Genomic DNA, 22,325 nt, shown 5'->3' with positions numbered 1-22,325 from the left:
GTAAACATTCCATTTCTAATATTTCCAGAAAATTCTATTCCGCTGATATCGCCTTGCCTTTTCACATCGCAAGCCAGGAACCTGGATCATTCGAGTTCCTTTCCACACATGGAGTTGCTTTTTTCTAATTCATTGACTGCTGATATAATAGATTATTGGCCGTGAGAGTCAGCTGCAAATTAGGTTGAACTTTCTCAGCTTGATTTTCAACTGATCCTAAAAAAAAATTCATCACTTGCAGGTAAATGTATTGCATTGCTTCTTGTTTTGCTGAATTCCATCCCCCGAACATCCAAATTTCACGATAGTTCGACAAATGTGTTGAAACTGATTCGTGTTGGAAGTTGGTGGCTTTTTGTGTCTCGACATATAATTTATTCAATTAGATGACTGGGTCAGTCTTGAAATTACTTCGGATTCTTCAGAGTTGAAAATTTACTTTCGATTGAATGCAAAGCTCAAGCTCCACGAAATCCAAATCCTGCAAAGGAATTAATGACTTTTAAAAGATTCGATGCTGTGAACAGGAATCGAACCTGCGCAGGGAGACCCCACTGGATTTCAAATCCAACGCCTTAACCTCTCGGCCATCACAACTGCGGCAAAATTGTCAATATTCACAGTAAAACAACTGAATTCATTTGTTGGAAGAACAAATTTTCAAGACCCAAAGATTTCGCCAAATCCTTTGCAGTGACCCAGAGAACGTTACCTTTGCAGATTGACAGGCTTTCATCGCAAACTAGATTCTGACACAGCTGAAGTTGTGGGAATGATTCTTCGTCGAATTATAGAGTCACGGATGTACACCACACGAAGAGAGGATCATTGTCTCACTGCATCCGATCGATTTTGACTCAATTGTTCATCATCTGGTGCCAAATTAAATATGCTGTTGTGTTTTAATATTCATCGAAATATGGTATTAGAAAAATTGATGCTAAGTCCATAAACACTAGCTACATTCGTAAAAAAATATCAGAATTAGAAAGAATGCAGAACCAATTTACAGGAATGGATCCAGCAACTAATCGTTTGTTCTGACATCAGGTAATGAACTTGTGAGCACAAGAGAGGAAGATTAACCGAAGATTTGGAACTTGAAATCGTCTTGACGGAATTATTTGCAAAGTTTTTGCGGTTGTTCTCGAGTCATCAAGTCGTTGAACAATACAACACGGAAAGTGGCCCTTTTTTCCAACTTGACCATGGTGGACAGATATCCTAAATTAATAGGTCCCATTTGCCAACATTTGGCCCACATCCCTCTAAACCCTGTTACTCATATATCCATCCAGATGCCAGTCAATGTTACAGTTGTACCAGTCTCCACCAATTTCTCTGGCAGCGCATTCTGGACACGTCTGAAAAAGTTGCCCCTGACGTCCCTTTTAAATCCTTACCCACTAATTTTAAACCGATGTTTTCTAAATTTTGACTTCCCCACCAGCCGGAAAACACCGTGACGAGTCAACCTATCCATGTCCCTCATGATTTAATAAATATCAACGATTTGACTTTATCATACTTGTCAGGAGGGAAATGTGTGGAGATTATTTGTCGAAGGTTTGAAGTAGGACGTCTGATGTACAGATTTTTAGAAATGCATCTTGGAGAAGTTTTTAATAAGTCATTGAAGTCTAGTAGCAGTTGTAGAAGTCTGTTGTGAAAGCTGTAGAAGGATTTCAGGGTACGAGAACGAAGCATTATTTCCAATGTATGGTGGCTCAGTTCGACCGCACTTGGACTACAGTATGAGGAATTATAATCCTCAATTTAGGAAAGATACTAATTCCATATGAGGAATACCACGAATGGTGATTAGCCTTGATATCATGGTGATTAGTCCTCTGAATTGAAATCCCGCCTTTTTTAACAGTTTCAAAACAAGAGAGGTAATCTCATTGAGAGTTGCAAAATATTTGAAGAGATAAACAGGGTGGTGCAATTAAATTTTGTTCCCTCATTGGTGAATCTAGAAGCAGGGAGGACAATTTTAAAATGAAGCATTGTGATTTATGACCAGGATGAGAACTATTGAATTTTTGTCTTCGCCTTGACAAGTCTCGCTGTTCAGTGAGCCTTGGATATTTGGTCTTTGAATGCATCACTATCAGCCTGACCCGCTGACACTTACTGCATCACTATAGACCTGACCCCTCACACTTACCGCCTTAATATCAGCGTGAACCCCTCAAACTTACTGCATCACTATCCATCTGGTGCCCTCACATTTACTGCGCCACTTTCACTTCGAGACCCTCATTTTGACTGCGTCACTATCAGCCTGATTGCCAAACACTTACTTTGTCACTATCAGTCAAGCCCTTACACTTCCTATGTTACTATCACCCTGACTCCTTACACTTACTGTGTCACTATCAGCCTGACTCCATCACACTTATTATGTAAGTATCAGACTGACGCCTCACACTTACCATGTCACTACAACACTGCCTCCTCAAACTTACTATGTCACTATCTCCTTGACCCTCTCACATTTACTGTGCCACAATCACACTGACCACCTCACACCTACTGCTTCACTATGAACTTCAACACTCACACTTACAGCGTCACGACCAGCCTGACTCACTCACAATTAACACTTGACAATCAGCATTACTCTCTCAAATTTATTTCATCATTATTAGGCTGAGGCACTCACACTGACAGAGTCACTAACAAACTGACCCCTTCATGCTTACTGCGTTGGTATCTCTCTGATCCCCTCAGAATTACTGCATCACAACCACTCTGATGCCCTAATACTTAATGCGTCACTATCCCTCTGGCACCTTCATACTTTCTGCATCACTCACTCCCTGACACATGCGCACCTCATGCATCCCTATCAGCCAAACCCCACTCACTAACGGCGTCACTCTCTCTCTAACAAGCTCACACCTTGACACTCTCTCACTTCGTGCATCAATATCAGCCTGACCCCCTCACGCTTACTGCATCACTATCAGCCTGATCGCTTCAAATGTACTGTGTCACTATCAGACTTACCCACTCATACTTACAGCATCACTATCACCTTGACCCCCAAACTTAGTGCGTCCAGATCACCCTGAACCTTTCACTCTTCTTGCGTCACCTTCACCCAGACCCTGCACACTATCACTCTGATCTCCTCATACTTGCTGCATCACTATAACTCTATCCCACTCACACCGTGTGTGTCACTATCACCCTGACAACGCATACTCACTGCACCACTATTATCCTGACTCCATCACAATTAATATATCATTATCAGCCTGACCCCTTACACTTACTGCGTCACTATCAACCTGTCCCCTCACATTTCCTGTGTCACTCTCAATCTGACACCCTCAAAGTGTCTGCGTCACTGTCACCCTGAACACGTCACACTTACCGCATGGGGGTCTACCTGAAACCTCACACTTATTGTGTCACTATCATCCTGAGCGGCTCACACTTACTGCGTCACTAGCACACCAACACTCTCACCTTTACTGGGTCATTATCGGCCTGACACCTCACATGTACTGCATCACTATTACCCTGACCCGCTCACACGTTTTGCGTCACTCCTGCCCTGACCCCCTCACAATTGCGATGTCGCTATCAGCCTGAGCCCCTCACTATCACGCTGACCAAGCTCACAATTACGACATCACTATCAACCTGACCCCCTCACACTTTCTCTGTCATTATCACCCTGACTCTCTCACACGTAATGCGTCACTGTTACACTGAGACACTCACATTTTCTGCGTCGTTATCAGCCGGACCCGCCGGCACACAGCGTCACTATCAACCTGGCCCCTCACACTTGCATGCCTCAATATCAGCGTGAACCCCTCACACTTACTGCATCACTGTCCGTCTGCCTCCTCATACTTACTGCACCTGTTTCACCTTGACATCCTCATTTTTACTGCGTCACCATCAGCCTGACAGCCACACACATATTGCGTCACTATCAGTGATGCCCTCCCACTTCCTATGTTAATATCACTCCTAAAACCTACTGCGTCACTATCAGCCTGACTCCATCACACTTTTTGTATCAGTATCAGACTGACGCCTCACGCTTACCATGCAACTAAATCTCTGCTCCATCACAATGACTGCGTCACTATCAACCTGACCCCTCAGACGTACTGCGTCACTATCACCCTGACCCACTCACAATTTTTGTATCAGTTTCAGTCTGACGCCTCGCACTTACTGTGTAACTAAAACTCTCCCTCGTCACACTGACTGTGTCACTCTTAGCCTGACCCCTTCATTCTTACTGCGTCAATATCAGTATGACCCCTCAGACTTACTGCGTCACTCTCACTCTGATCCTCTCTCATTTATTGCGTCACTCTCACCCTGACCTCCTCACATTTACTGCATCGCTATCACCCTGACCCACTCACACAGACTTTGCTATTTTCACCTTGCCGGCCTTAATTTTACTGCGTCACCATCAGCACAACCGCCACACACTTATTGCGTCACTTTCAGTCACGCCCTCACACTTCCCATGTTACTATCACCCTGAATCCTTACACTTATTGTGTCACTATCAGTCTGACCTCTCACACTTACTGTGTCGTTATCAGCCTGACTCCATCACATTTATTGTGTCAGTATCAGACTGACGCCTCACACTTATCTTGTCACTAAAACAATGCCCCGTCACATTGACTGTGTCACTATCAGCCTCACACTTACTGCTTCACTATCGCAATGCTTCTCTCTCACTTACGACGTCATTTACACCCTGACACCCCACACTTCCTGCGGCACTATCACACTGAGGGCCTTACACTTAGTGTCACTGTCATCCTGACCCCTTACACTTACTGCGTCAGTATCACACTGGTATCTCACACCCACTGTGTCACTATCATCCTGAACCGCTTACACCTATTGCGTCACTATCACTTTGACCCCAACACACTAACTGCATCAATATCAGCCTGGCCATCTCAAACATAATGCGCCACTACCCGGCTGACTCCCTCACATATACTGCGTCACTTACCCACTCATGCGTACTGCGTCACTATCACCCTGACTCCCTCTCTTGCTGCGTCAAGATCATTGTGCTCCCATACATTTACCGCGTAACTATCATCCTGACAACGTCACACTTACTGCGTCAAGATCAGCATGATCCCCTCAAACTTAATGCGTCACTATCAGCTTAAACACTCAAATTTACTGCGTCACTTCTAGCACTACCCCTGCACACTTACTACATCCCTATCCGCCTTAGCCCCTCGCATTTACTTCATCACTATCAGCCTGAGACACTCACACTTACAGCTTTACGACAACCTGGCCCTGTGAGTGCATCTACATCACTTTCACTCAGACCCCTTGCCCATACTGCGTCACTATAAGCCTGGCCCCTCAAATGTTCTGCGTCACTATCACACTGACATCTCACACTCACTGCGTCACTATCACCCTGACCCCTCACAATTACTGCATCACTACAACCTGACCCCCTGAAAGCATCTGCGTCACTGTCACCCTGACACCACACTTGCCAGGTCACCATCACAATGACACATTCACACAGTCTGCTTCACTGTCATCCTGACACCTCACACTCACTGGGTCACTACCATCCTCCCCCTCATACTGACCTGTCATTATCATCCAGAGCCGCTCACACTTATTGCGTTCCTATCACTCTGCTCCCAACACACTTACTGCGTCACTATCAGCCTGACACTCGCACACTTCCCGCATCACTATCAGCCTGACGCCCTCAACTTACTGCATCAATAGCAGCCTGAACACTCACACTTACTCCGTCACCATCACGCTGACCCCTTCACACTCACTGCGTCACTATCACCCTGTCCCCTCTCACGTCCTGCATTAGGATCACTCTTACTCACGGACACATACTGAATCACGATCAGCCTGACCCCTCACACATACTGTGACACTATCAGCCTGACCCCACCACACTTGCTACGTCTCTATCAGCCTGACCCCCTCACATCTACTGCTTCACTATCAGACTGACCCCTCACACTGACCACATCCCTAACAGCCTGACACCTCACACTTACTGCGTCACTATTCCCCTAACACCTCACTTTTATTGGCCACTATCAGCCTGACGCTCTCAACTTACTGTGTCACTACCAGCCTGAACGCACACCCCTACTCCCTCACTATCACCGTGACTGTCTCACATTCACTGCGTCAGTCTCTGCCTGACCCCATCACACTTACTGCGTTACTATCATCCTGTCCCCTCCCACTTTATGCATCGGAATCAGCCTGACACAGTAACACTTACTGCATCACAATCAGCCTGATCTCCTTCCAATTACTGCGTCACTATCACACACTCGTTCGCTTTTTCATTCAAATGGAAATCTTCTGAGTTCACACGACTTTGTCAATGTTACGTGAGTCACCCACCATATATAATGAGGCTCTACGTAGGAGTCTGGAGACTCTTGTTTTAACTCCTGGATCTGCGCTTCTGCAATCTGTAGACGACTGCTTAATAGTAGCACCGACAGAGGAACAATGTGAGATGGATTCCCTTGCATTGCACGAGGGAAGGGCACAAAGCCAGTCTCGCAAAGCTTCGATTTATGCAACAACAGGTGACGTTCTTCAGTCACTTAATATCTGAACAAGGGAGGGCCATTGGTGAAGACAGAGTGCAAGTAATTCAGCAAATTCCAAGGCCTCACATGAAGAAACAATTGCTGTCCTATTGGGGCATGTGCTCCTACTGAAGAACGTTTATCCCACATTACACAAATCTTGAGGCGCCCTGAAGTGGCACGGCCCATGGAAAAGGGGAGCAGAACCAAGGTCCGTTGCAATGGATCCCAGCGGGCGAGTTGAATTGAAAAAGATGTTTCAAAGTATACCTGGACTGGGGATTCCGAAGCACAACAAGCCTTCTGTCAAACAGTAGATGAAAAACATGGCTGCATGGCATCTGTGCTGTTACAGGATCATGGGGGAAAATTCAGGCTGGCAGCCTATTTTTCGGCTAAGCTAGACCTCGTAGCGGCAGGATTGCGTAAATGCCTGCGAGCTGTGGTTGCAGCTGAAAAGGCTGTTGCAGTGTCCGGGGATATAATCGGCTATGGCGACTAAACCAAACTTATCGCACATGCAGTGTCCTTACTGCTTTCCGAGCAAAAGACAGCACGTATGTCGGCAGCGCGTTGACTCAGATACAAAACTGTGTTATTGGAGAAGCCTAACATTGCAATAAAACGATGTAAGGTCCTTAATCCTGCTAATCCTCTCACTAGAGAAGGAGACGGAGACCCACATGATTGTATCGCTGTAATGAATGAAATGTGCTGCCGAGATAAGACTTGCAGAATTCACCACTTCAGAATCCAAATATGGCGGGTTTTTTTGTGGATGTGTCAGCATTCAGGAGATAGGCCAGGAGATAGGCCAGAATTTTATTGGGCAGACTGTAGTAACTACCAACGAGGTATTCAAAGCGGGATCACTCGCTTCTCAACTGTCAGCGCAAGCAGCGGAGATGATTGCCTTGACTGAGACATGCAAATTGGCTAGGGAAACACAGCGAATATTTAACCGATAGCAGATACGCATTCGGAGTTGCACAAGATGTTGGAACCCTGTGGAAATACAGGGACTTCTTGACCTTCACCGGAAAGCCCATCACACACCGTGATCAGATTTCTGACCTGTTGGAAGCTGTCCTATTGCCTAAATTAATCTCTGTGTGTAAATATGATGCCCACACGAAAAATAACGATTCCGTTTCTCAAGGAAATGCAAGGGCAGACTCAGCGGCAAGGACGGCAGCCCAGCAGCCGGTAAATGATCAGTTTGACATGGGAATGACAAAAATCCTTACCCCAACAGCAGACGTACGGGAGTCACAGTCGAAGTCCAGGCTTGAAGAAGGTTTGAGTGGGAAAAAGCAGAGTGCAGTTTGAGGTAAGGGGTATGGTGTGGCCCCAATGTTAAACCTTTTCTACCACGATCATTATTTCCATTCTATGCCAAACTGACACACGGTAAGGAACATGTGTCAAAAGAGGGGAGATATGACAGCATTTCAGCACAGTGGTACACTGAGGGATTTACTCATGACTTCCAGAAATATTGTGAACGATGCATTATCTGTGCCACAATAATGTGGGGAGGGGAATACAGATGAGTCATGTAGCACTTCCGAAACCCCAAAAGCAATTTGAACATTTACAACTGGATTTTACCGAACTAACAACCTGCGAAAGAAAAAGGTATTGTCTGGTAATAGTTGATATGTTTTCCAAATGGGTGCAAGCGTTCCCCACGGCAAAACAGAATGCCAGTGCCGTAACCAAAGCTTTCCTAACTGAAATAATTCCGAGTTGGAGCATCCCTGAGAGGCTTAGTAGTCCCAAGATTTGTGAAGGTTTATAACTCCGGTTGAGGTTTAGGGTGTAGGTTTGCTCGCTGAGCTGTACGTTTGTTATCCAGATGTTTCATTACCTGGCTAGGTAACATCATCAGTGGCGATCTCCAAGAGAAGCAAAGATGTTGTCTCCTGCTTTCTATTGATATGTTTGTCCTGGATGTGGTTCCTGGGGTTTGTGGTGATGTCATTTCCTATTCGTTTTCTGAGGGGTTGACAGATGCTAAATCGATCTATGTGTTTGTTTATGGCGTTGTGATTGGAGTGCGAGGCATCTCGGAATTCGCTGGTGTGTCTGCATATACAGCAAACCGACAAACACTGACCAAGTACTTAATTACACCAGCAACCATCCCAACACGCAAAAAGGAAGCAGTATTAGAACACTATTACAACGAAACATCACACATTTCAGCACACACGAACTTCGAAAAACAGAGGAGAACCACCTATAAAACGTATTCAAGGAGAACGGATACTTCAAAACTACAGTCCACAGATTCCTCAGGAACAAACCACGACAAGGAGACCTAACACAGCCAGAAACCTTATCGACCTTTCCATACATCAATGAAGTCTCAGAAGTGGCAGCCAGACTACTAAGACCCCTCGGAATCCCACCAACAGTCTCAAACAAAACTAACAAATTTAAAAGACCCAGTGCAACCCATGGACAAAACCAACGTCATATACAAAATTCCATGCAAGGACTGGCACAAACAATACGTAGGACAAACAGGAAGAAAGTTAGCCACCAGGATACAGAACACCAGCTAGCCACAAAAAGACACGACCCTCTCTCCCTCGTCGCCCTTCACACGGATGAAATTTAAACACCATTTCGACTGGGACAACATATCTACCCTGGGACAGGCTAAGCAAAGACATGCCAGAGAATACCTTGAGGTCTAGCACTCCAACCACAACGCCATAAAGAAAGACATATATCGAGATAGCATCTATCAACCCCTCAGAAAACGAACAGGAAATGGCATCACCACAAACCCCAAACATATAACTAGAAAGCAGGAGATAACAGCTTCTCTTCACTTGGAGTTCGTCACTGATGAAGTTACCTGCAACAAAGAACATAGAAAAATACAGCGCAGTACAGACCTTTTGGCTCTCGATGTTGTGCTGAGCCAAGCCCACCTAACATACACTAGCCCACTAACCTCCATATGCCAGGTAATGAAACGTCTGGATATCAAACCTACAGCTTAGCGAGCAAACCTACACTCTAGGCTTAGTAGTGACAGTGGGACACCATTTGTCCATAATGCCCTACAGCAGATTAGTGAGTATTTGGGAATAAACATGAGATAACACTGTGCCTACAACCAAACGAGCGGTACGGCAGCGGAAAGAGAAAATTCTACCTTAAAAAATAAATTGACAAAATGCTTTGAGGAACTAGGAATGGCATGGACAAAGGCACTTCCAATTGTGCTAATGTGCATGAGATCTAGGAGGAGAGAGAGAGCTAATTGTTGTGGTTCTGTTCGCTGAGCTGGAAGTTTTTGTTGCAAACGTTTCGTCCCCTGGCTAGGCGACATCATCAGTGCTTGGGAGCCTCCTGCGAAGCGCTTCTTTGATGTTTCCTCCGGTGTTTATAGTGGCCTGTCCCTGCCGCTTCCGGTTGTCAGTATCAGATGTCCGCTGTAGTGGTTGGTATATTGGGTCCAGGTCGATGTGTTTATTGATGGAGTTTGTGGATCAATGCCATGCCTCTAGGAATTCCCTGGCTGTTCTCTGTCTGGCTTGCCCTATGATAGTAGTGTTGTCCCAATCGAATTCATGTTGCTTGTTGTCTGCGTGTGTGGCTACTAAGGATAGCTGGTCGTGTCGTTTCGTGGTTAGTTGATGTTCATGTATGCGGATTGTTAGCTGTCTTCCTGTTTGTCCTATATAGTGTTTAGTGCAGTCCTTGCATGGTAATTTGTACACTACATTCGTCTTGCTCATGTTGGGTATCGGGTCCTTCGTTCTGGTGAGTTGTTGTCTGAGCGTGGCTGTTGGTTTGTGTGCCGTTATGAGTCCTAGGCGTCGCAGTAGTCTGGCAGTCAGTTCCGAGATGCTCCTGATGTATGGTAGTGTGGCTAGTCCTTTTGGTTGTGGTATGTCCTCGTTCCGTGGTCTTTCTCTTAGGCATCTGCTGATGAAGTTGTGCGGGTATCCGTTTTTGGCGAATACCTTGTATAGGTGTTCCTCTTCTTCTTTTTGCAGTCCTGGTGTACTGCAGTGTGTTGTGGCCCTTTTGAATAGTGTCCTGATGCAGCTTCGTTTGTGTGTGTTGGGGTGGTTACTTTCATAGTTTAGGACTTGGTCTGTGTGTGTGGATTGCCTGTATACTCTTGTAGTGAATTCTCCGTCAGGTGTTCTCTGTTCCATCACGTCTAGGACTTGTGCCTCACAACACACTTCACATTCAACAACCAGATTTACGAACAAATCGACGGAACACCCATGGGATCACCAATCTCGGGACTCATAGCAGAGGCAGTTATGCAAAGGTTAGAACAAACAGTCCTACCACAAATTCAACGCAAACTCTGGGTCAGATATGTCGATGACACGTTTGTAATCATTAAAAACACGGAAATAGAAAAAACACACCGGATCATCAACGCCACACTCACAGGAATCCGATTCACGAGAGAAGAAGAAAAGGATAGCCAACTCCCATTCCTAGACGTGATGGTACAGAGAACACCAGACGGAGAATTCACTACAAGAGTATACAGGAAATCCACACACACAGACCAAGTCCTAAACTATGCAAGTAACCACCCCAACACACACAAACGAAGCTGCATCAGGACACTATTCAAAAGGGCCACAACACACTGCAGTACACCAGGACTGCAAAAAGAAGAAGAGGAACACCTATACAAGGTATTCACCAAAAACGGATACCCGCGCAACTTCATCAGCAGATGCCTAAGAGAAAGACCACGGAACGAGGACACACCACAACCAAAAGGACTAGCCACACTACCATACATCAGGTGCATCTCGGAACTGACTGCCAGACTACTGCGACCCCTAGGACTCATAACGGCACACAAACCAACAGCCACGCTCAGACAACATCTCACCAGAATGAAGGACCCGATACCCAACATGAGCAAGACGAATGTAGTGTACAAATTACCATGCAAGGACTGCACTAAACACTATATAGGACAAACAGGAAGACAGCTAACAATCCGCATACATGAACATCAACTAACCACGAAACGACACGACCAGCTATCCTTAGTAGCCACACACGCAGACAACAAGCAACATGAATTCGATTGGGACAACACTACTATCATAGGGCAAGCCAGACAGAGAACAGCCAGGGAATTCCTAGAGGCATGGCATTGATCCACAAACTCCATCAACAAACACATCGACCTGGACCCAATATACCAACCACTACAGCGGACATCTGATACTGACAACCGGAAGCGGCAGGGACAGGCCACTATAAACACCGGAGGAAACATCAAAGAAGCGCTTCGCAGGAGGCTCCCAAGCACTGATGATGTCGCCTAGCCAGGGGACGAAACGTTTGCAACAAAAACATCCAGCTCGGCGAACAGAACCACAACAACGAGCACCCGAGCTACAAATCTTCGCTCAAACTTGGAAGAGAGAGCTAATCTTAGCCCGTTTGAGATTTTGTTTAGTAGGCCGCCAAACAAAAAAAAAATTCCCCGAGACGTCAGGGAAGCCAGATAACAGGCCACTGTGAAGATGAGATGTTGTGTTACTGCATGAAACTCTCGACACTTCTGTCCCAAATACAGAATCAAGTGAAGACAGCACTACCCCAATCAGCAGAAGGGAAGATGTACGATGTATTACCTGGAGCTTGAATAGTGGCGAAAGACTTCAGGAGGGAAAACAGGAAGGCGAGGAGGTGGCTGGGACCGTTTCAAGTACGCCTTAGAGCACAGATAGCTGTTAAGATCGCTGGAACAGCCACGTGGATACACGCCAGCCATTACAAACTTGCAGCTGGGACTGAGGAGACATCGCACAACACCAAAACCAATTTAGAACAAGTATTTATTTGAAGACTTAAGCAAATGTGGGGCTGCCCCAGTTCACACTGTTGGCAAGCGCCCTGGTAGGACTATTCAGAAGGGCAGGGGCGTCGGGGATGCAGCAGCTGACGGTAATCTTAACTGATAGGACGAAGTAGATCTTTACATGCGACCCATAGCTGTTCAGAAACAAGGACGACTATAAACTCGATAATTAAGATTTATGCATGGATCCATGCGTGCCGGAGACTGGCACTTAATAGTAGCCACCACGGCAAAAGGGGCACCTGACATGGGAAATAGATATTCTGTGATCAAAGTAAGTTTCAGAAGAGCAATGAGGGAGTCTTGTGGTGTGGAATAGATTGATCCGTCTCAAACATCTGTAGACAGGTGAATATAGTGGTCCAGTCGCCCCACCCTCGCCCTCCGAGATGCAGTGCAGAATGTATTACAGACGATATGAGCAGTGGGGCATGGCAACCAATCAAACCAGATCATGGACCTAACCCCAAGCCGGGCAAAGGTCATTAATGACACACCGGAACCCGAAGGGAGACGGCCGTGGCGAGAGAGCGAATTTAAAGCAGGAGGGGAATATGCCTGCTGGAGATAAATGGCGGAAATGAGACGCCAGTAGGTTGGGAGCTGCGAAGGGCAATTGCTAGATGGGAAGGGAACAGAGCATGTGCTTTGGTCATAAGACAAAACGAGAGACTAGACGTTGGCTACACTTGTTGGATATGTTTGCACACAGCCCAAAGGTAGACTGTCCAGTAAACTACTGAGAGCCTGGCGAGAAATGCCAGTTGTCTGCTTCCGCGGGAGGCGACTAGCCTGACCCTGTTAGTGGGTGGCAATTTGGGCAAATCTCGTGTCACCACCCGAACTCCAAGCTAACTACAGCCCCAAGCCTGACACGCTACCGACCAAAGCATTCCAGATAGTGGATTGCAGGGGAGAAACGTGTATTTGCACCAATCGGGGGAGAATCCTTTTGGGTATCTCCCAGTGAAGGTTGATGCTGTACTTGAACAATGACTCTTGTACAGCAACATACGCAAATGATACGACCATAAACATTGCTTGTTCCTTTATCAATGGTCAGACCATGAGCGGCACAGTGGCACAGTCGTTAGCATTGCTGCCTAACAGAGAGCCCGGTTTAATTCCCGCCTCAGGCGACTGACAGTGTGCAGTTTGCACATTCTCCCTGTGTCTGCATGAGTTTCTTCCCACAGTCACCAAGATGTGCCGGTCGGGTGAATGGGCCATGCTAAATTGCCCGTAGTGTTAGGTGTTAGGTAAATGTATGGGTGGGATGCGCTTCGGCTGATGTGTGTGGACTTGTTGGGCCGAAAAGCCTGTTTCCACACTGTAAGTAATCTAATCTAATCAGGATGGCAGGTATAATATGGGCAGGTGGCGAGAAAGGGTACCACCACTCCCCCGGGGTGAAAGGGGTTCTGCTACACCGCGATACTGTCCACCTACACAACAGTGTTCGCCCTAAAAGGCAGCAATTGCCGAACTCGAAGGGGCATCCCTCTGCATTGGAATGGGTACACACTCGCAGAACATCCTCGCATATGGTGTATTCGCAAATGAGACGGAGGAAGGCCTAGCACTCATTAACACTGAGTTAATGGCGGTGAGGAAGCAGAGACACAAAATCGATGAGTACGAGACATCCTGACGGCTGAGAGAGGGGGCGTCTGCAAAACGTTAGGTACTCATGCTGTATTAATGTTCCTGATGAGTCCCAAAATATTGCTTGTTTAATAAATGGTATGAAGGCAGCTATATGACCGCCTCCACGAGCAGATGACTCCTGCTCCCGATGGCTCACGTCCCTTCTTATGCGGGCTGGGGGTAATGGACCCATATCGTTCTACTAGTTGTAGGACTGGTCTTACTCATACTGCTTTGAATAAGACCCTAGTTGTGTACCTGCCTACACCACTTGTTTATGAATGCAGTAGGATACGAAATGTTAAACTATCCGTGGCCTCAAAGAAGGAAGATCCGATTGCTTGTCCGCACCCTACAGCGACGTTGACGAATGTGACGTGTGAAGATGGGCTGTGTATCGCGCAAACCAGGGAAGTGGGAAAACCACCACAAAGCTTTGTTAGAGTTAGGTGGTGTCTGAGGAAATGCCTGGTGTTCAAAAATTATTTTTGATGAATAGCTATCTGGCTTTTTTTTTGGTTGTTGTCCTTGTTGTAAAATGACAAAAATTTGGAAAATGTATTGGAAAATTAACAAAATTAACATTTAATGTAAAATCTGTCAGAGAATGTTTTGCAAAATTTAATACTTCGCTGAAATATGCAAATACTTTGCTGAATTCTGTGTCGAGGAGTCAGCTTGTCTTTGTGGAACTTTGCAAACATTTCACCTGGCCTTGCGAGCAGCCGAGTTCATAAAAAAGCTTCGGAAAACATAAAGACAATTATGTCCAAGGCATGGGAATGAGAAAATATGAGCTCGAATGTTTCCCAACAGTTGTCCTTGAGCATGTGATAAGAATAGTATAACACGAATATGTGAATTTTGTTCACAGCCCTTACATAAGGCACTTTTGCCAAGGATATTGGCCGCGCTGCATGCAGAGGTTGAAAAATAAAGCCTTTATTTTGCTCTTGCAAGCAGTTGATTCGAGTCGATTAAATTTCCACGACAGGTGTCAGGGTGCCAGGCAGTGGGAGAATTGTTGGGTATCAGTAAATGGGAGAATTGTTGCACAGTGCTATTACATTGGAAAATTTGTACAAATTGCCTATTCATTAAAGAATTTGAGCAGAAGACCTCTAATTGGAAGAATAGGGGCAGGGAACCATTGAGAAGGAAAGATTTTGCAAGCAGCAGTAAAGTCGAGATACGAGTCCGCCCATCAAGAAATGAAAAAAAAAAACTTTGGAGCAGGGAAGCCATACGTGTATCAGGAAGTGTATCAGGAAACAACGCAATGGGACAATTCACGCAGGGCATCAATAATGGGAGAGTTGGTGCCGATGTCACGAAAGTAGAGATTTGGTGGAAGACGTGGGAGAACTGGTTCTGAATAATATTAAATGTGGTGGAGGTGCAGTTATTGACGTAAAGAAGATTCGTGCAGTATTCGAAAATGGTAGAATGGTGCACGGATGTGAAGCTGTATTTGGGACAATTGTTGCACGAACCACAAAATGGAAATATTGCACATTGGAACTTTAACAGCAAATTGGGGTATGACACCACTATCTCAGAGAGTCAGAGTGGCGTTCCCCACACTGGGAGAAGTTGGTTTGGGTATCAATGAACATGAGAATTGTTTCAGGGCAATATTGAATTCGAAAATTGGTGTGGGGTGTTTAAAGCATGCAGAATTGGAACAGAGCATATTTAAATGGGAGAACACGGGCAGGAATCAGTAAGTCGGAGAAATGTTGTAAAGTGCAGGAAAGTGGCCATTCGATGCAGGGCGACATTAATGAAAAAACTTTGAGTAGTAAACCATTATGTGGAAGATGTATGTCAGGAAACAGCAAAACAGGAGAGTTGGGGCAAGGCAATACTCAGTGGGACAGTTTCTTCAGTTCATGACGAAAGGGTGGATTAGTGCAGAATTGGCAATTTTAGAATTTGATGCAGTAAACGCCAACATTGGAGAATTACAGCAGTGGACCACGACATGGGAGAATCATTGCAGCTACATAGTTAATGGAAGAAATGGTGTGGAGTGGACCTAAATTAGATATTTGGTGCAAGTCACCATTAAAATGTAGAATTAGAGTAGGGCACTCCAAAATGCGAGATTTGAACTCGGGCATCAGGAAATGAGAGAATCATACTGGGATATGAGGAAATGGCAGAATTAGTATCGTTATATGAAAAAGCAAGAGAATTTAGTGTCGGAGTATGAGAAAATGGGAGAATAAGTATAGGGGTATGAGTAAATGGAGCTGCAACGAGTGGAAATCTTAAGGGATCTATGTACCTGCACACCAAGATCCCGCTGTTCCTCCACACTGCCAAGAATGCTGCCTTTAATCCTGTACTCAACTTTCAAGTTAGATCTTCCAAGATTCATCACCTCGCATTTATCCAGTTTGAATTCCATTCTGGCAATGTCATACTGCAGCCTGCAACAGTCCTGTGTACTGTCAATGATACCTCCAACCTTTGTGTCCTCTGCAAACTTGCTAAACAATCCTTCAATCTCCTCATCCAAGTCATTAATAAAAATTACAAAGAGTAGAGGCCCAAGAACAGAGCCCTTGGAACACCATTCACCACTGACTTCCAGGCAGAATATTTTCCTTCCACTACCACTCGCGGTCTTCTGTCGACCAGCCAATTCTATATCCAGACAGCTAAATTTCCCTGCATCTCATTCCTCCTGACCTTCTGAACGAGCCTACCATGGGGAATCTTATCAAATGCCTTGCTGAAGTCCAGATATACAACATCCATCGCTCGACCGTCATCAACTTTTCTAGTAACATCCTCAAAGAACTCAATAAGATTTGTGAGGCATGACCTGCCCCTCACAAAGCCGTGCTGACTGCATTTAATCAAGCCATGCTCTTCCAGATGGTCATAAATCCTATCCCGTAGAATCCTTTCTAATATCTTGCAGATGACAGACGTGAGACTAACTGATTTGTAATTTCCGGGGATTTCCCTATTTCTTTTCTTGAAGAGAGGAATTACATTTGCCTCCCTCCAGTCCTCAAGTACGAATCCGGTGGAGAGCGAGGATGCAAAGATCTTCGCAAGTGGCGAAGCAATCACATTTCTCGCTTCCCATAGCAGCCGAGGACAAATATGGTCTGGCCATGGTGACTTGTCAACAGTAATGTTTGTCAAAATTTTCAACACAACAGTTTCCTCTATCTATCTGTTGCAGCATGATTACTTGCTCCTCAATGGTTTCATTCACTACAAAGTCCTTTTCGTTCGTAAAGACAGAAGCAAAAAACTCATTTAGGGCTTCCCCTACCTCCTTAGTTCCATATGCTATCCCTGATAGGCCCTACTCTTTCTTTGATCATTTTCTTATTCCTCACATATGTGCAAAATGCCTTTAGTTTCTCCTTAATCATTCCTGCCAAGCCTTTTTCCTGCCCCCTCCTGGCTCTCCTCAGACCATTTTTCAGCTCCTTCCTCGCCTGCCTGTAATCCTCCGGAGCTGAGCAAGACCCGTGCTTCCTTCACCTTACGTAAGTTGCCTTCTTTCTTTTGACGAGAAGCTCCTCCGCTCTCGTTATCCAAGGTTCCTTTACCTTACGCTTTCTTGCCTGTGTCAAAGGAACACATTTGTGCATCACTCGCAACAACTGTTCCTTAAACATGTCTATAGTGCCCTTTCCATGGAACAATTGCTCCCAGTCCATGCTTCGCAAAGCAGTATGATAGTATCATAGTTTCCTTTCCCCCAACTAAATATCCTTCCATTGTTCCTGCTTCTCTCCTTCTCCATGGCTATGAAGAATATGAGGCAGTTGTGGTCACTATCACCAAAATGCTCTGCTACCGCAAGATCTGACACCTGCCCCAGCTCAGTGCCAAGCACCAAATCCAAAATGGGCTCTCCCCTCATCGGCCTGTGAACGTACTGAGTTAGGAAACCCTCCTGAACACACTTTACATAAACAGCTCCTTCCAAACCGTCTGCTGGAAGGAGGTTCCAATCAATATTGGGAAAGTTAGTCACCCATTACAACTACCCTATTCCATTCACACTTTTCCAAAAACTGCCGACCTATGCTTTCTTCAATCTCCCTGCTTCTATTGGGGGCGCCTGTATTTAACCCCTAATGAGGTGATTGCTGCCTTACTGTTCCTAATTTCCACCCATACTGACTCAGTAGGCAGACCTTCCTCGATAATATTTACTTCTGTAGCTGTGATACCCTCTCTAATTTGCAGTGCTACACTCCCTCCTCTTTTTACCTCCTCCCTATTCTTTTTAAATGTTCTAAACCCTGGAACATCCAGCAACCATTCCTGCCCCTGAGAAACTCATGCCTCTGTAATGGCCACAACATCATAGCTCTAATCGGATCACTTTTATTTACATTTCCCAAGTATTACCGAGCACAGTGACTCCGTTTTGGGGGAGGGGGCGGGGAGGGTGCATAGTGTCTCAGTGGTTAGCACAGCTGTCTCACAGTACCATGTACCTGGTTTGGGGGGAGGGGGAGGGGGCATGGTGTCTCAGTGATTAGCACGGCTGTCTCACAGTACCAGGAATCCGGTTGGAGGGATGGGGGTGGGGAATTGGGACATGGTGTCTCAGTGGTTAACACAGCTGTCTCAAAGTACCAGGGAATCGGTTTGGAGGAAGGGGAGGGGTGCATGGTGTCTCAGTGGTTAACACAGCTGTCTCACAGTACCAGGGACCCGGTTTGAGGGGAGGGGAGGGGGTATGGTGTCTCAGTGGTGAGCAAGGCTGTCTCACAGTACAGGGAACTGGTTTTGGGGGAGGGGGGACCTGGTGTCTCAGTGCTTAGCACGGCTGTCTAACAGTACTAGGGACCAGGTTTGGGGCGATGGGGAGGGGGCATTGTGTCTCAGTGGTTAACACGGCTGTCTCACAGTACTTGGGACCCGGTGTGGGGGAGAGGGGGAGGGGGTCATGATGTCTCAGTGGTTAACACGGCTGTCCCACAGTATTAGAGACCCGGTTGAGCGGGGAGGGGGCCATGGTGTCTCAGTGGTTAGCACGGCTGTCCCACAGTTCCAGGGACCCGGTTTGGGTGAGAGCGGGAGGGGGGCTGGTGTCTCAGTGGTTAGCACGGCTGTCTCACAGTACCAGGGACCCGGTTTGGGAGGGAGGGGGAGGGGGTGCATGGTGTCTCAGCGGTTAGTACGGCTGTCTCACAGTACCAGAGACCCAGTTTGGGGTAGAGGGGGAGGGGGGCATGGTGTCTCAGTGGTTAGTACGGCTGTCCCACAGTACCAGGGACCCGGGGTTTGGGGGGAGAGGGAGGGGTTGCATGGTGTCTCAGTGCTTAGTACGGCTGTCTCACAGTACCAGAGACCCAGTTTAGGGGAGAGGGGGAGAGGGGCATGGTGTCTCAGTGGTTAGTACGGCTGTCCCACAGTACCAGGGTACGGATTTCGGGAGGATGGGGAGGGGGGGGGGGTGCATGCTGTCTCAGTGGTTAGCACGTCTGTCTCACTGTACCTGGGACCCGGTTTGTGGGGAGGCAGAGGGGGGGCTGGTGTCGGACTGCCTTTGACATCTTCCAAAACCTTTCTCCAAACACCTTAAAATTATGCTCACCTCGTGACAATCATTCGTGGGAAGAAGTCTCTGGCTATTTACTCTGTCTGTAACTCTCACCATCTTGTTCAGCTCTATCAAGTTGCCTCTCATCCTTCTTTACTCCAATGAGAAAAGCCATAGCTCCCTCAACCTTTCTTCATAAGACAAGCCCTCTCGTCCAGGCAGCATTCTGGTAAATCTCCTCTGCACCCGTTCTAAAGCTTCCATATCCTTTCTTTACTAAGGCGACCAGAACATGTCAAATGTGGTCTCACCAGAGCTTTATAGACCTGCGGCATAATCTTGCGGCTCTTCAACTCAGCCCCCCTGCTAATGAAAACCAACACACCATACGCCTTCTTAACAACCTAATCAACTTAGGTGGCAACTGAGACACCTATAAGCATGGACCCCAAGATCCGTTTGTTCCTCCACACTGCTAGGAAACCTACATTTGACCCAGTAATCGGCATTCAAATTCGACTTTCAAAATGAATCCCTTCACAAAATAGGAAATTGGAACAGAATTAGGCCATTTAGCCCCTTGCATCTGCTGTGCCGAATGATCACAGTTAAAATGTTTCTCAGCCACATTCTCCTGCCTTCACAAACTGACCATTGATTCCCTTATTCATGAAAAACATATTTATCTCTATCTTAAAGAAAACAAGGTGCCTGTGTGCGGGAGTGTGCATGTGTTTGTGTGTAAGTGTCCATATCTGTATGTATGTGTGTTGTGAGTTTAATGTGTCTATGTATGTTTGTGTGCATCTCTGTGAAATGATGGCTCTGTGATTTTGGGGGTAAATCCATTGAAATTGAGATAAACCCTGACTCCCTTCCTCCACCTCTACGTCTGTCCCTGTTAAGTTTATAGTCATACGATGACACCCTCTGCTGGTCTCCCCATGCCACTGCACAAGTGTCAGTTTTTTTTTCTATCAGAGGACATCAAATACTGCGAATCTCTCACATTGCACGGCTGTTTGGTTTTGCAAATATCTTTGGATGCACAGAACAGTTTTGTCTGATACCTAGATATATTACCATCCTCACTGGGTCAATTTCAGGACATTTCAATCCTTTCTCACTTACACCTTGTAGGGGTGAAATATAAAATATTTCAATTTAACGAACGTGCAATAAATTCATCGCATCACCTTACAAGTGTTTTGGTCAGAGTTACTTGGATGCGGTTGCAGTGGAAATACTCTTCAAGGTGTGCACTCTGTGTGACGAATAATCTCCAAAGACAAATCGCTTCCACATTGCAGATCAAGCACAGATATTACTCCTCAGGAGCATTCGCCACTCTGAGTGTCCTCAGTCTAATTATGATCCACTCTATGCCCAACTGTGTGTGTGTGTGCTTGTCCAGATGGTGCTGTCAGTTTGGTTGGTGCTATGATCTACCTCCCTCGCCCCACCTCCTAGACTGAATCCCTTATGGTCTTCTCCCTCTACTGCCATCAATGCAGTAGAGTGTGAAGGCCAGCAGAGGCGGACATTGCATCACTTTAAACACCACAGAGGCTGGCAGATCCGCTGTGCACACGGATACGCACAGAGACACGCAGATACACACAGATATGAATATAGATACACAGGCACATGTAGAGACTGGTGCAGTCACACATATACGAAAGCACACAGAGACAAATGCCAATGCACTGATGCACGTGCACACATAGATATACAGGCATCAGTACAGACGCACCACAAACACTGACACACTGACGTTTATACAGACATGCAGAATCTGCCAGTATTTATTTTTCGCGTGGTGACTTCCTCAATATTTCACTCGATCGTGTGGTGTGTGCTAATATTTTTGTTGATCCGTTGGGATTCCTCTGCACCCTCGCTATAATTTCTACATCTTTCCTATAACAAGGTGGCCAGCACTGAACACAATGTTCCAAGTGTACTGTTGCGTCACAGCAATGAACCCGTTTGTTAATTAAACCAAACACCCAGAGAAGCTCACCTTGCCTTATAATTTGTTAAAGCACGAGTGACAGAGAGCTCGAAAATTCCACTATTTAAAGAAAAATAATATCAGTTTATTCCTTAACTGTTAAAGTGAACATTGAACAACAACTATTCACGGCTCTAAGCTCCCTTTCTCTGAACTGTTTGTTATCTGCTTCCACCTCTCCAAAAATATACTGTTCCCATTAAAAAGAAACTAAATTAAAATTACATCAATTTAATTTCAAAACCAGGAAGCGGCTGTCATCTCCAGTGTCCTCCTTCTTTCATCTGTAGATGTCTCTGGGTCGTCTTCTGCCTTTTACCGCAAGGAGGTATCATGCAAAAACATAACTTTAATAGGAAGTGTTTTCCATGGCACTCTCTGTCGATGGCAGTTTACTCTCTGTCTAACTTTCATAATGCTTGTCTCTTTATCCGCTCAAAATCAAATCATGCCATTGGTTCAATGTTGGCAAAACAGTAAATTCAAAATCTGTTGCGTTTGTTACCCTGAAGCATGATTAGAACAGATTCGTTAAATATGGAAAGTTGTCAAAAGAACAACCAAAACTCAAGGTATCTGTTTCACAGCCAAATGTTACACATTTTCAATTTTCCAGTACACTCTGAAACTGCTAGCTAGTCATATGACAGG

The 22,325-nt window shown here is 45.8% G+C and overlaps 1 non-coding gene across 1 annotated transcript; it reads right to left on the bottom strand.

Annotated features, from left to right (window-relative positions):
• Positions 1-515: 515 nt before the first annotated feature.
• Positions 516-597, bottom strand: trnas-uga (transfer RNA serine (anticodon UGA)). Its single transcript has one exon. It is a non-coding gene; the product is annotated as a tRNA-Ser (tRNA).
• Between the last annotated feature and the right edge of the window lie 21,728 nt (positions 598-22,325).

Source organism: Chiloscyllium plagiosum, unplaced genomic scaffold, assembly GCF_037043375.1.
Source record: "Chiloscyllium plagiosum isolate Xiang-an unplaced genomic scaffold, Cpla_swu_hap1 HiC_scaffold_51, whole genome shotgun sequence".
In the NCBI taxonomy this organism is placed as follows: domain Eukaryota; kingdom Metazoa; phylum Chordata; class Chondrichthyes; order Orectolobiformes; family Hemiscylliidae; genus Chiloscyllium; species Chiloscyllium plagiosum.
This window is presented reverse-complemented; position numbering and strand designations above follow the sequence as displayed.